General features: G+C 37.1%; 1 long non-coding RNA gene across 1 annotated transcript; it reads right to left on the bottom strand.

The window, feature by feature from the left end:
* Positions 1-606: 606 nt before the first annotated feature.
* Positions 607-12,834, bottom strand: LOC148115079 (uncharacterized). The gene is made up of 2 exons (XR_015732110.1): positions 12,711-12,834; positions 607-1,492 (listed from the first exon to the last, which is right to left on the bottom strand). It is a non-coding gene; the product is annotated as an uncharacterized LOC148115079 (long non-coding RNA).
* Between the last annotated feature and the right edge of the window lie 1,138 nt (positions 12,835-13,972).

The raw sequence follows: 13,972 nt of genomic DNA on the forward strand, positions 1-13,972 counted from the left end.
CCGCCCCTTCTCTGCATATCATATATTCCTAATGGCAAACATATGGCACATATGCCAGAGGTGGCCCACAGCGCATGTGAGCCAACATCCCAGTTTAGCTTTGCTGTGCAGGCATGCGCGCCTCCCACCAGCCAGCTAGTCTTTGGGTCTCTGCATGCATATGTGGGGGGCGGGGCACGTGCGGGGGACTGCATGCACATGCATGCAGGGGGCGCATGCGTGGGGGGTGAGGTGCATGCACACGGGCCGTGCATACATTGCATTTTGGGGGTTCGGAAAAGGTTAGCCATCACTGTCATATATCATATCATATCATAACATATATTTTAATTATAACATTCTGATTTGTATTCTAAGTCAGTTCCCAAAAAAAGTTGCACATACAAGTACTTTATTTCTTGGTTGTGCTTAATTACCATACTTAGCAAAAATAATGAGTTATTAATTCAAACTTAAGACCTATAGTAGTTGTAAATATTAACTGAATAAAATTTTAAATGTAACCTATCTAGAAACAGGCTGAATTGTGTTGGCATTATATCAATCTATATGCTTTTTTATTTATTTATCAACTTTTGCAGTAATCTTGAAAGAATAAGAAAAACCTTTCTAAGCAGATATTTCTATTTATTCTTTCCACAACATGCTAAACCAAACATAAACAACATTGTAAATCCAGTAATTTGCTCTAGCATTTAATTCCCATAATAAATTATGAGATTCCCCTAGAAACTACATAAGCCAGGCATGAGTGAAACTGCTGATATATAGAGGCAAAGTGTTACCTCTTGTAGCTAATATAATGTTGGTAGTCTTTTCCTTGATTTATAGAAAAACTTAATTGGCCAGATATACTAAATAAAACCATAATCTCTAGGAGCAGAAATATTTTCTCTTTGTTTAGCTTGCTTTGTGGACCCCAGCACTGTCTCCTTGACAATAGTGTTCTGCCCCAGCTCCGGATTCCCAAGGATTGTGACACACACCAACAGTCCTTATCAAAGTTATAATGTACCAAGAATAAACAAAGTCCGGCAAAGGTTGGCAACCAGCCCAGAAAACAAGATACGATAAAACACTCACTGTTCAAAAATGCTCTGTAATAATTACACGTTGTTTCCAGCAAGAAATTACTAACTGCGTGCGATTTAAATAGGCTAAGGGAGTGACCAATTATCCTCAAACCTTTCTCTCAAGGAGACCTTCTCCTCCTGAGTAGCCACTCCTGCCTTTTGGCAGCCCTGCGTGCTCAAGCATTGAGGAGAGGCTCCTCCACTTGAAGGAGCCTCTGGAGGTTCTGAAGGCACTGGCTGAGTCTCTGCCTCTGGCACCACATCCTCTTCAGCTTCCTCGCTGTCCGATGCGAGCGCCAGCTGCGCAGGCTTCTGGCGCGACCCCACACCAGCCTCCTCGTCGTCGGGATCAGCCACGATCCACGCAGGCCACTGGCGGGCCACAACAAGTAGCTAGTTTCAGATCTTAATTAAAAGGTCTGAAATATAGAAAATTTACAGTTATTCTTCCAAAGTTCTGAGTTTCTCCTAAAGGTACGGAAAAATATGTTTTAAACTTTATATTATATTTATATTATATTATATTATATATTATATATATTATATTATATTATATTATATTTTAACCTTATATTATACCAACTTTCAGTATAATTCAGTATAACATGGAAGAAAATAACATTTGATCCTATATGTGTTTCTTCAGGAACCCACCCCCCACATTTCCTTCCAAGTGAAATGCAAAGAACTGAGTAATCACAGTATAATTTAGACTGTGCAGTGTGTTTCTTATTTGTATAAACTAATCTAATCTAATCTATATTTCATTTTTCTACAACTGTGGTGCCTTCTTTATATTTCACCTGACAGAATTTGCAGCAATAATGGAAAATTGGTTGAGCTGAAAGTCAGACTTCTGAAAGACACATTGAAAAAGGGATTGAATGTAAGCACACATTGTTGCTACATAAAGAGTGTTGTTCCCTACATTCTTTATTAGCAAGAGTATAGGATAGGTAGGACAGTATGACTGAATGATTATGGGCCATCAAATCAGCATTGATTTTTGGTGATCATATATAGACATTCTCCTAGACCAGGGGTGGACAAATGTGGCTCTTTTACAACCTGTGGACTTCAACTCCCAGCTTGGCTGTCTCAGGAATTCTGGGAGCTGAAGTCCACAGGTTGTAAAAGAGCCACATTTGCCCACCCCTGTCTTACCACCACTATCACCATTGTAACTGAGTCCATCCACTTTGATGTTGGCCATCCTCTCTTTCCTTCCAACTTTCCCAGCATTAGAACTTTCTCCAGGGAGCTAGGTCTTTGCAAAATGTGTCTGAAGTAGGATAGTATGAAGTAGGATACACCAAAAATAGAGCCTGGATAGGTCTGTAGACTAAGCACTGTAATTTAACACCAGCTGTCTGCAATTAAAGTAAATTCGAATCTTGCCAGGCTCAGCCTTCCATCCTTTCTAAGGTAGGTAAATTGAGAACCCAGTTTGTGGGGGCAATAAACTGACTTTGTATAAAATATACAAAAGTATGAAGGCTATTGCTTAACGCACTGTAAGCCGCCCTGAGTCTCCGGAGAAGGGCGGCATATAAATAAAATTTAAAAAAAAAGTTGGAAAAACAACCTTAAATATATTGGCAACCACTTCCATGTTGTTGCCATAAAAAAAAATTAAGGATAACCAAATCAAGACAAGTCTGAGGAAGCCTTTCCTTTTTAAACTGTAGCATGTGAAACAAATGGTTAATACAACTCTAACAGCTGAATCATTGATATAAATAAAATTGTCTGCAAGCAAATCATACCATGTTACCATGACTCTAAACTAGCTAGCTGAATAAACAATAAGCATACATATGTATAAGCATACATATAAACAATAACCCAGAGAGGTCCATCTATGAAAACATTCAAGGACAGTTATGCCATCCCATCTCTCTCTCTCTCTCTCTTTTTGCCATCCTTCCTGCTTCATGTACCACCCACATTGTTAATATTGTTTCTGTATTGAATAGCCTGGAAAATGAATGTGCAACACACCTACTCTTTTTTGAAATGTTACTGCTCTTCTATGACCTGTTGCAGCCTGGCTTATGTAAGACATGTGGGTGGTGTACACTTCTGAATGGTTTTTATCAAAGTTCTTATAGTAGTAAGGAGAGCATCACTACTACAGCTGAAATAGTTTTCTTCCATATTTACTTAATATACCCCCAATGGCTTTGCATTGCTAATTAAATACTGTAATAGGAGAAATTGCAAAGGATCTGATGTGAAAAGGCTTTCAAATATTTTTGAAGCCTGTATTTTCATGTAACTGTTCAGACAATTTACACATAAAATGTATTTTACAGTTGTGAAACTCTTCTGCAAATATCCTTTTTTAAAATAGTCAGAGTTATTCGGGATTACAGTTGCTTGTTTACTCAAGTTTATTACCTGAAGTTGGATTAGTTGGTGTCCAAGAATTTGCTTGTTGATATAATTGTAAAATTATAGCAATATTAATATTTCAGCAATCTATCCAGACTTAATTTTTCATTATATTTTCTTTGTGTCACTAAATCAGACAAAGACTTTTGGTCCCATTGGGCCACCTAAAATCCACTAAGTAACCCTTTACAGAACAAGATTCCAATTTTTTTTTAAAAAAGTACGTTAACAGAATGATGCTTATTGTAAATACTCCATTACACAGAGCAATAATATTGCTTTTATTAATTATCTTTAATCATTTAAAATGCATTATGGGGTTACAGTAACATTTCTCTTCCTGGTATTCATATTTCTTAAAAGTAACAATGGATTTTAATTTGACAACGTAAGTATTTGAGCTGTGAAATGGTTTGGATTCAACTCCAGAAAAGTACATCATACAATATCCAGGTGGAAATATGTACTGTATTATAGTGACTATTCAAAGTTACAGTGGACTCCCCCAAAAGCTTATGACCCCAGTTTGAAGTTCCAACGGCCCCCACACTCCACAGTCATGTGATTGTATTCTAGACACTGGTCAACATTTAAGTCTGTTTATGTTGTGGCCCGTCAGCAGCCTGTGCAGCTAGTAGCTGATTCCGCCACTGAGGAGGCTGGTCTGGTGCTGTGCCAGAAGCCTGTGCAGCTGGCACTCGAGTCAGACAATGAGGAGGCTGGAGAAGATGTGGTGCCAGAGGCGGGGATTCAGCCAGGGCCTTCAGAACCTCCAGAAGCTCCCATAAGTGAAGAGGAAGAAGAGGAGGGGCCTCTTCTCGATGCACGGACGCACAGAGCTGCCAAAAGGCAGGAGTGGCTCCTCAGGAGGAGGTCTCCTTGAGAGTAAGGCTTGGGGCTAATTGGCCACTCCCTTAGCCTATTTAAGGAAGGATGACGACTGAGGCAATTTGCAGGGAACAACTTCGTTCACTCTCCTTCGTGTCTTGATCTTAGTTCTCTTATCAGTTTCCTGCAAATTGCTTCTGGGCTTTCTGCCAATCATAGTAAGATTATGATTATTTATTCTTTGGATTCTTGTAGGCTGTTAAGAATGTTAATTAACAGCCTTTGTTTGAAAAAGACTGATTTAATTTAGTAAACTAAGGTTTGCACAGACTTTGTGTGTGCTTCGTTCTTTGGGATCCATAGCTGGGGAAGAACAGTTTACAGCATGTCATGGTCATGTAATCACCAAACATTTTTAACGTTTTTGCAGAAAACTTCTGGTTTCTGGCAAAAATGGCCCATAGCAAACAATGGGCTCATTCTACAACTGTTGTGTTCACTTAACAACAACTGCAAAAAAGGTTGTAAATGTGATGATGACCCACTTTACAACTGTCATGGCTTACGATCATCATTGCCAGGTTCAATTATGGTAGTAAATTGAGGACTACCTATATCTTCCTGAAACTCTGTAAAGCAAATGGTTACTTTTTGGAGTTGCAGACAAATGCTCTGTTCATATCCTTGAGGCCACACAGTACCTTTTTATAACTACCGTATTTTTTGGAGTATAAAACACACCTTTTTTCCCCCAAAAAGAGGGTGAAAATCTGGGTGTGTCTTATACTCTGAATGTAGCCCCGCCCATCTTCTCAAACAGAGGTTTCAGAGGCTGAAAAAAGTATCAGAAACAAAGCTTCAGAAAAAAAGGCCCCAAACAGAGCTTCAGAAAAGAAGCCGCCAGAGCTTCAGAGGCTTTTTTTCTGAAGCTGTTTCGGAAGCTTTCAGATGCAGAAAAAAAAAGCAAGGCACAGAGCTCACAACCAAGGAACCTGTTGCTAAAATTCACCTCTGGGAACAGCTGATTGAGGGTATTCCAGGAGGCCAATCCACCTGCCAATCAGTTTTTTTTTCTTATTTTCCTCCACAAAAACTAAGGTGCGTCTTATACTCCGGTGCGTTTTATACTCTGAAAAATACGGTAAATCTGAAGCACTGTATAGGCTAGTATGTATTGGTATGCTGATTTAAAATTTTAAAAATAAAAGGAAAGAGTTGGAAGAGAATTTGTTTAATTAGCACTTTGTCTTATTCATGTTTATGTTCAGCCAGTAGTAAATAATTTTGTGTGGTACTATATATGTAGGGGCACATATGGTCTTGGATCACCCTTTTTTGAGACTTTCAATGAGTAGCGCTATGACATAGTGACATCACTTCAGGGATGGTATTTTAATAGGGATTTTTTTTGGGAAAGCTAGAAATTTTAAGTAGTTTTAAATACTTTTAAAGATATATATGTCTATCTGTTGTATTATGCATATCTTTTGGTTGGTTTTCTAAGAAATAAATGGAAAACCATGGCTTTTTTGCTGCCAAATTTCAATGCAGTTTTAAATGTTTTGTGGGTCCCCAAAACATTTAGGAAAATTGGTGTTATTATCAGCTCCTAATGTATTTATTTATATTTCCTGTTTCTTAACCACACATCTCCCTCAGAGAGGGCCTCTGGATCATACATTATGATCAATAATGTATATTGTGGTACTTGCATTAAAATATTGCAATTCAGTAATATGCTTGCTTATTGGACAGATCTATTTAATAGAAACTACCCACGTTTCTAAACACCAGACTTGTATGATTGTTTTTAATCTTTAATTGAAAATTTCTCAATATTTTAAAGATTGCCATCTGTATTGGAAGCTTGAATTTAAAGTCCGCATAAAAGCATATGTTCAACATTTAATTCTAAAGCTATATTTACAGCTTTAGAATAAATATGAAAATAATTAAATGAAAAACCTGTTCAGAACATTATACAAGAAACAATAATTTATTTCTTCTAAAAGTATATGAAATAGTGAACTGAAATGATCAACTAATGAACTGTAAATGTAGTTCTCCCTCTTCCTATAGCATTTAAAAAGGAAATTGGAATTATTTCAAAATAAAACATTTCTTCAAGTTCTTTGATTAGTGTACCTGACCTTCAGTCTTGTATTTTCTTGCTTTTTAATGAGCAGCAGGAGTAGATGTTTGCTAGTTGTGATATATTTGAATTTATGCCAGTTTAATTCTAGATACTGTGTCAAAAGTTGACCTGAAATCAATAAATGCTGCATAATAGGATTGTCCTGAATTATGGATATACTTTTCTTCTAGATGTTGCAGCACCAAGGCATAATCAACTGTTGATTGTCCTGTTCTAAACTCAACCTGTTCATCCCTCAAAATGTCTTCAGATTTAAGCCAAGCAATTAGTTTCTTCTGCAGTTGTTTACCATATATTTTGCTGATCTAACTTAGCAAAGTGATTGAGTGCTAGTTAGCTGGATCATCTCTTTTATCCTTCTTATATATTGGTGTGTGTGTGTGTTTGTATCAAAACCTCAAACCTATGCTATCATATTTGAATGATCTATTGTTGTAAAAAATGAAACCATGCAGCAATAATAATATTAAGCAATAAGGAATGTCAGCAATAGCACAGTGGCTTCCCAGGGAGAAGGAACACATTCCAAGGAAGGAGCCAAGACAAGAGACTGTGCAAACTTGAATTGGATGGGAGAAGGGGGAAAAAGTTCAGACACCTTAGAATCTCCCAGGGTAAAAGATAATAGCTTTAGTCTCCCAAGATTCTGTGTATTAGGTACAAGCAAATAAAGATCTGGACTGTATTGGATCTCACTGGGTTGTCTGAGTTTGGGACTGACAAGCTAGCCCTGGGATGCATCATGCAAATTGTTTTTTTAAATTATTTCACACCAGTGGTGGGATTCAAACTTTTTTACTACTGGTTCTGTGGGCATGGCTTGGTGGGTGTGGCATGGCTTGGTGGGCGTGGCTTGGTGGGCGTGGCAGGGGAAGGATACTGTAAAATCTCCATTCCCTCCCGATCAGCTGGGACTCGGCAGAGAATAGATGGGGGCGGGGTCAGTCAGAGGCGGTATTTATCGGTTCTCTGAACTACTCAAAATTTCTGCTACCGGTTCTCCAGAACTGGTCAGAACCTGCTGAATACCACCTCTGTTTCACACATAATAAAATCTGAACCTGGGGTTTTATCTGGTTTAAATGGTTTAATTATATTTCTTATCCCTGAACATGAGATGGAGGCCAACGAGAAAACAGTTATTTAGGTAACGGGAAGCTTTTACAGAGAAATCTTTTGACATTAAATATCTTTTAACATTAAATATATACATATAGGCAAATGAAGGAATTCATTAATGAAATGAAATGATCTCCAGGAATAAGACTTTTGGCAGAGAAAATAACAAAAGCTTTTGGTTATCTGATCGTGGGAGAACTTCACAAGGATAGTAGCAACAATCCTGTGTAGATAATCTGTTCATCCCTGTCGCCTTAATTGCTTCAATTCTTCTTGATTGTTTGTGAGCAGGAATTCAGTTTGAAGTAGCTCATCTAGGCCTATATGGCAACTGAATATCAACTGTTTCCTAGCAATACTGTCAAGGAACAACTCAATTGAATTAGTAAAATTACTCATAATGGAAAAGTACATTTTTAATGTTGTATATGCTTTATCCACCTTCTTTCCTGTACATAAGAATCTTCAAGAACATTATATAACAGACGTTAGTCATCATTCCCCAACAAAAATCAATTCAAAAACCTACTCTTAACAGGAAACCAATGGAATTATTTAATTTTTTTTTACTGTGAAATTGATTAAAAAAAGGGAATGCCTAGCTCTTTTAAGGAAATTATTATCTTTTACCTCTTAAGTTGCATTCATTCTATTTATGTCTATTAGCAATCTGTGGCATTTAAATGGGAATGACTAGACCTTATATGCTGGTAGCACAACACTGAGCCACATACCCGGGGGTGAAATGCTCCTGGTTCGGACCGGATCGCTGGATCTGGTAGTGATGGAGGCGGGTGATTCGGAGAACCGGTAGCAAAAATTCCTGCCCCCCCCATGCCCAGCTGAGCCGCACAATCATCAGAGGCTTTTTTTAACTTTTAAAAGCATTTTTTCTACAACCTCTTCGGCCAAAAAAATGCTTTTAAAAGTAAAAAAAAAGCCTCTGATGATCGTGCGGTTCAGCTGGGATCGTCAAAGGCTTTTAAAAGAAAAAAAGCCTCTGCTGATCAGGCAGCTCAGCTTGGATCGTCAGAGGCATTTAAAAGAAAAAAACTCTTTTTTTCTTTTAAATGCCTCTGAGGATCCAAGCTGAGTTGCCTGATCAGCAGAGGCATTTAAAAGAAAAAAAAGCCTCTGCCGATCAGGCAACTCAGCTGGGATCGTCAGAGCCTTTTGAAAGCATTTTTTTACAACCTCAAAAAGGCCACGCCCACCCAGTCACACTACCCCCCCCACCAAGCCACGCCCATAGAACCGGTAGTAACAAATTTTAGATTTCACCACTGCACATACCCTTAATCCCCTGAGTCAATCCAGAAGGATACCAGGATCAAAAGCTGCATAGAAGTCAAGTGAGCAAGGATGGAAATACAACCACTACCCTACCCTTGCCAGAGATTATCCAATATATATCCTACTTATACCTAAACATCCAAACTGTTTCACTACTATGGCTCACTCCATCTCTCTTTTTCCTAAAAACAATTTGGCTGAGAGGACCTCTTTGAGACCCATGGCTGAATTCTCACTTTGGTCCTGTTCAGTGGTGGGTTGCTCCCGGTTCGCACCGGTTCACAAGAACCGGTAGTAAAAATTATTATTAGTTTGGAGAATAACATTGGCTGCCATGCCCCCGAACCGGTCCCCAGCCCGGTCACCGCTTGCTTACCCCGCCCACCTCACCAGAGGCTTTTTTTTTTTAACTTTTAAAAGCATTTTTTCTACAATCTCTTTGGGTGAAAAAATGCTTTTAAAAGTAAAAAAAAAAAGCCTCTGATGATCGTGCGGCTCAGCTGGGATCTCAGAGACTTCTAAAAGCATTTTTTTCTGCAACCTCTTCAGCCGAAGAGGTTGTAGGAAAAAAAATCCCTTTAAAAGCCTCTGGCGATCCCAGCTGACTTGCTTAATCGTCAGAAGCTTCTAAAAGCATTTTTTTCTGCAACCTCTTAAGGTTGTAGAAAAAATGCTTTTAAAAGTAAAAAAAAAAAAAGTTGGCCACGCCAACCCGTCACATTACCCCCCACAAGCCACGCCCACAATATAAGCCATGCCCACAGAACCGGTAGTAAAAAATTTTAGAACCCACCCCTGGTCCTGTTCTTTGTAAAAGACTTTGTAAAAGACTGTGAGATATGCTCTTTTGCTGCCCACACTTCTACATCTTATTCTTTGAATGTATGCTTCTCATTATGCATCAGTTTAATGCTAGGTTAAAAATTGATTTCAAATATTGTTTTATAAATCTTACAATACTGCAAGACAGTAGGATATTTCTCATCTTTAGAATGACCCTTGTTTCTGCAGTAGTCATCACTGTATAAGTTAAAAATAAGTAGGAATGAAACAATCTCTTGTAGAACAGGAAAAAAAAATTATCCCAGGTACTATGTGGCTAAGTGCAATGAATAATATAGCACAATGAATGACAATTTAATTACCAGTCAGAAAGAAAAGTATAATACAGATATAATTTAATCCCCCTCATTCATGCTTTCTTGGGAACAAAGTGTTCTAAACAGCTTAAATATTAAATATTGTTTAATAGTAGCACCAGCAAGAGAGCTGAAACCAGATGGCCTCCATTAGAGTTCCAAAAGTAGATTGGTGATTCACCTAAAATGCATCAGTCTTCCACAAAATCTTGGCGAGTGTAATTACCACATATTTTAATTTATGCAATCATGATGTATTATTAGTGACTATAGCCGTCCTGGTCAGCCTACTTGTTTTGTCAATGTGGGTAATCTCTTGCTAACATAGAGTAATTTAATGTGATATCTCTTTAGTTGTATCTCTATGATGAAATGAATGAAGAAAATAGTTACCGTGGTTGGTGTGACTAGTTATAAAATATAATTTAATGGAAGGAAATTAGCAAGATTGTTGTCAATAATCTCATTTTAGCATCCCATGATGCTCCATACTATTCCACCATAGCTTTGTCTTTTTTTGAAGTTCATATCCAAATGTAGTAATAGGCTACAGTAATGCTCTCTCTCTCTCTCTCTCTTTTTTTTTTTTTTGCAAGAATGAATTGGGCAATATGAAGCTCAGGCATCCTTGTTGCTCTGTTTATAGTATGATAGATGCTATCTATTAGCATCTAAACAATTAAAAACCTTAGGTAGGGTAGGGAACCTGATGAGTAGAAAATACTTTGTGGATATAACTACGTACAAACATTATGTTGCTTATTCCTGTGCCAAATGAATCCTTTCCTATCATAGTGATAGAATTTGAGAAAGAGAAAAAATCTAATTGTATAATTTCAGGAAGTATATACTCCAAGGTTCCAGAGAATCTCGGCAATTAATTTTGCTGCAGTAATGATAGTGTCTCTCAGCAGAGCCCAATAAAGTACCTGATACAATTTCAAAATGCAACCATGTGTCGGAAGCTAGTATACTTGTACATTCTGGAGATAGGAGGGATAAATGTTAATGATTATGCTATTTAATGTTATTTATTATGCTATTGAGTAAATGGGCTGGAGATGCCGTTACTCTTAAGATGCTCTAATATGTTGGAAATACGCAGGTAGAACTGAGGGAAGCATTCTTACAACTTGACATTTGACAAGGATTTTAATACTGTAGAAGGCATAATGCTGCTTCCGCTCTTAGCCAAATGTAGGCACGTTTGTCCACAATAATATTGCATGTCTTAGAATAGATTAATGAAATTAGCATATAATGTGTAGCTAGTCCACAAGTTACAATTGTAATGGAGGGTGCCCATTATGCTTGCAAATCATTAAGTGAACAGAACAGGGCTGGGTTTCAAAACCCATTGCTACCGGTTCAGTTGTGGGTGTCCGTGTGCTCGCGCGTGTGCGCAACACTTCTCCACTCCCAGTGGAGCCTCCTGCCGCCACCGCTACTGGTTTGCCCCATCCGGGGTGAACTGGTAGTAACCCATCACTGGAACAGAAACAGGAAGTGCAGGTTTTCAGTCAAACCATAAAACATGTTCAGATGAATTGTGGGATGGTGTAAACAGTCATAAAGTACCAATGATTGCAGGAATGAAGGCAATCGTTTGAACTTTGGATTTGGTTATAAGTCCCCTTCTATAGGTAGATCATAACTGGTTACTAAGCGATTGGTTATAACTTATAAGTCAAGTTATAAGTCAAGAACTGGCAAGTGCAAGACATTGTGAGCTGGGATAGGGCTCAAAAGTTTATTCCATGTCACCTATACGCAAGAATCTGATCTACTAATGGCCCAGGCAAATTGTGTCAGATAAGCCTCAATGGTTTTTTAAGGAGGGGCCCTGGATTTAGGTCTCTGAGGGGGGCATAGAATCTTCAGAAGATGTATTTGATCCCACCTTTGGGCTCACACTGATCATCTCCTGCAAGGATTACCTGTAATTCATAATTAAAAATTCAGAATAATGATGTATTCTGTTTAATAAACCTATTATTTTTAAAGGCCATGGATTTTTTTAAAGCCTATCTTTGGATTGTCATAAGTAAACTAGAATTCTAGTTTTAAAAACTTTTAAAAGTTTTTGACAAAAAGGAAAATAATAATGAAAAAGAAGTGGAAAAACATGGTTTAAAAACAATTTAACAAAACCATTCTGAGGTAAAAGGTAATTTATTATATATTATCACAAGAATGTTGAGTGCAATTTCATTTACTTTTTTTTCTGGAGAAAATTAAATTATGTCCCAAAATTATAAGATGAATTAACTTTTCATTTAAAATAAAATCAATTACTCATACAATTCCATCCCCAAATACTTAAATTTTAAATAATAAATTGTCAGGTTTATAGCTTGAATAATTTGTAATAAAAATTTCATCAACTATCAGTTGGTTAACATGTACTCAGCTCTGAGTAGAGAATTTCAGTTAAGGACAATAGATGGGCAGTTTGAATTGTCTATCTGTTATACCCTATATAACCTATTACATCCCATATTATATAATGAGGTATACCCTATTTAAGTTTAAATAGGGTATTTATTTATTATTATATATACCCTACATGCCCTATTTAAGTGCATACCCTATTTATACATTTATAAATATCCTATCTGTACATCCTATTTAAGTGTAACTCCATGAAATAGTAATTGTATACATGTTTATATGTTCTCTTGCAATTTATTTTGGTTGCTTCTTTCTTACCTTTCAGGATAGCAATCCATAACCAAGAAACAGGGACAATGGTGTGGAGATGTTTTGTTTTACTTCCTGGTTTCCCATCATATCCCAATCATATTATATGATTGATCTCTGCTCACTTTTTGCTCTTAGAAAGACAAATACAGCATGAAAAAAGCTGATTAGCAGCTAAGCTAATTTTAATTGTCAATCTGGCACATTTCGAATATTTTTAAGCCTTTTTTTCTTGAAAGGAATAATGAATTAGAAGCGACACAATACTTTCCTATATAAAGTGCAAAATTGTTTCTTGAGATCTATAATTAACCTTAACCATTACACCAAACTGGCCTTTTCCTTGAACATATTCATTCATAAAATTTTGGCAGAGCAGAATGTGTCGTCAATATGTAATTATATATATATACTTTTATTCTTTTTATTCTTTTAAATAATTAAATATATCACTAATGCTCTTTTGCTTCTACTATGGAATACAAATATGAATCCAAAGGGTCAGAGTACTGGAGGGGTTTATTTATATATTTATTAGTTCAATTTATATGACGCCTTTCTCCGAAGACTGAGGGCTGTTTGTTAAACTTTTATTTGATTAATAAAATAATCCCAGAATATTTTTGATTTCTCTGACTCCTCTTTTTATTTCTTTAAAGTTGGTTGTTGGAGTAATGCAATATCCTTCACATGGATCTTTAAACCTATGCATTTGGAAACCCAGAGGAAAACCCATAACTAGTGTAAAAAAAAATTGGTAAATTTTCCAGTAAGGCAAAACTCTAAGCACATTATCAAGAACATAGTGCTGCTGCCATGAAGGGGGTGGGTGGGTTTTTTTTATGGGTCTGTATTTATGCTGCAAGCCTCCTGGAGTCACCTATGTATAAGTTGGGCAGCCATATACATTTGTTAAACAAACAAACATTCCAGTTCTCCCTTGAAAATTCCAGATGACTTGGACTGGGAGGAGCTGGGTGATATCAGATAGTAACTCTGTGAGATGCTCATGCTTACTGTTATTGCTCTTTGATCCTGCCCTATTTGATACTCTGAAGCTGCATTCCCTTAGCTATTGCATTGTGTATCATTTTGCTATGTGGATTCGGAAGATTCTCTAATAGTCAACATGGCACATTTTAAAAGGAAACATTATTGTTTAGTAGGGCTAAAGCAATTTAAAATGGTAGTGTTCTGAGAGTTAAAGTAGGCACCTCATGTTTTAGTGCCCCTTTCAACTCACTAATACAGAAATTACTCTATATATACTG

Source organism: Pantherophis guttatus, chromosome 2, assembly GCF_059756535.1.
Source record: "Pantherophis guttatus breed Tessera chromosome 2, ASM5975653v1, whole genome shotgun sequence".
In the NCBI taxonomy this organism is placed as follows: Eukaryota; Metazoa; Chordata; class Lepidosauria; order Squamata; family Colubridae; genus Pantherophis; species Pantherophis guttatus.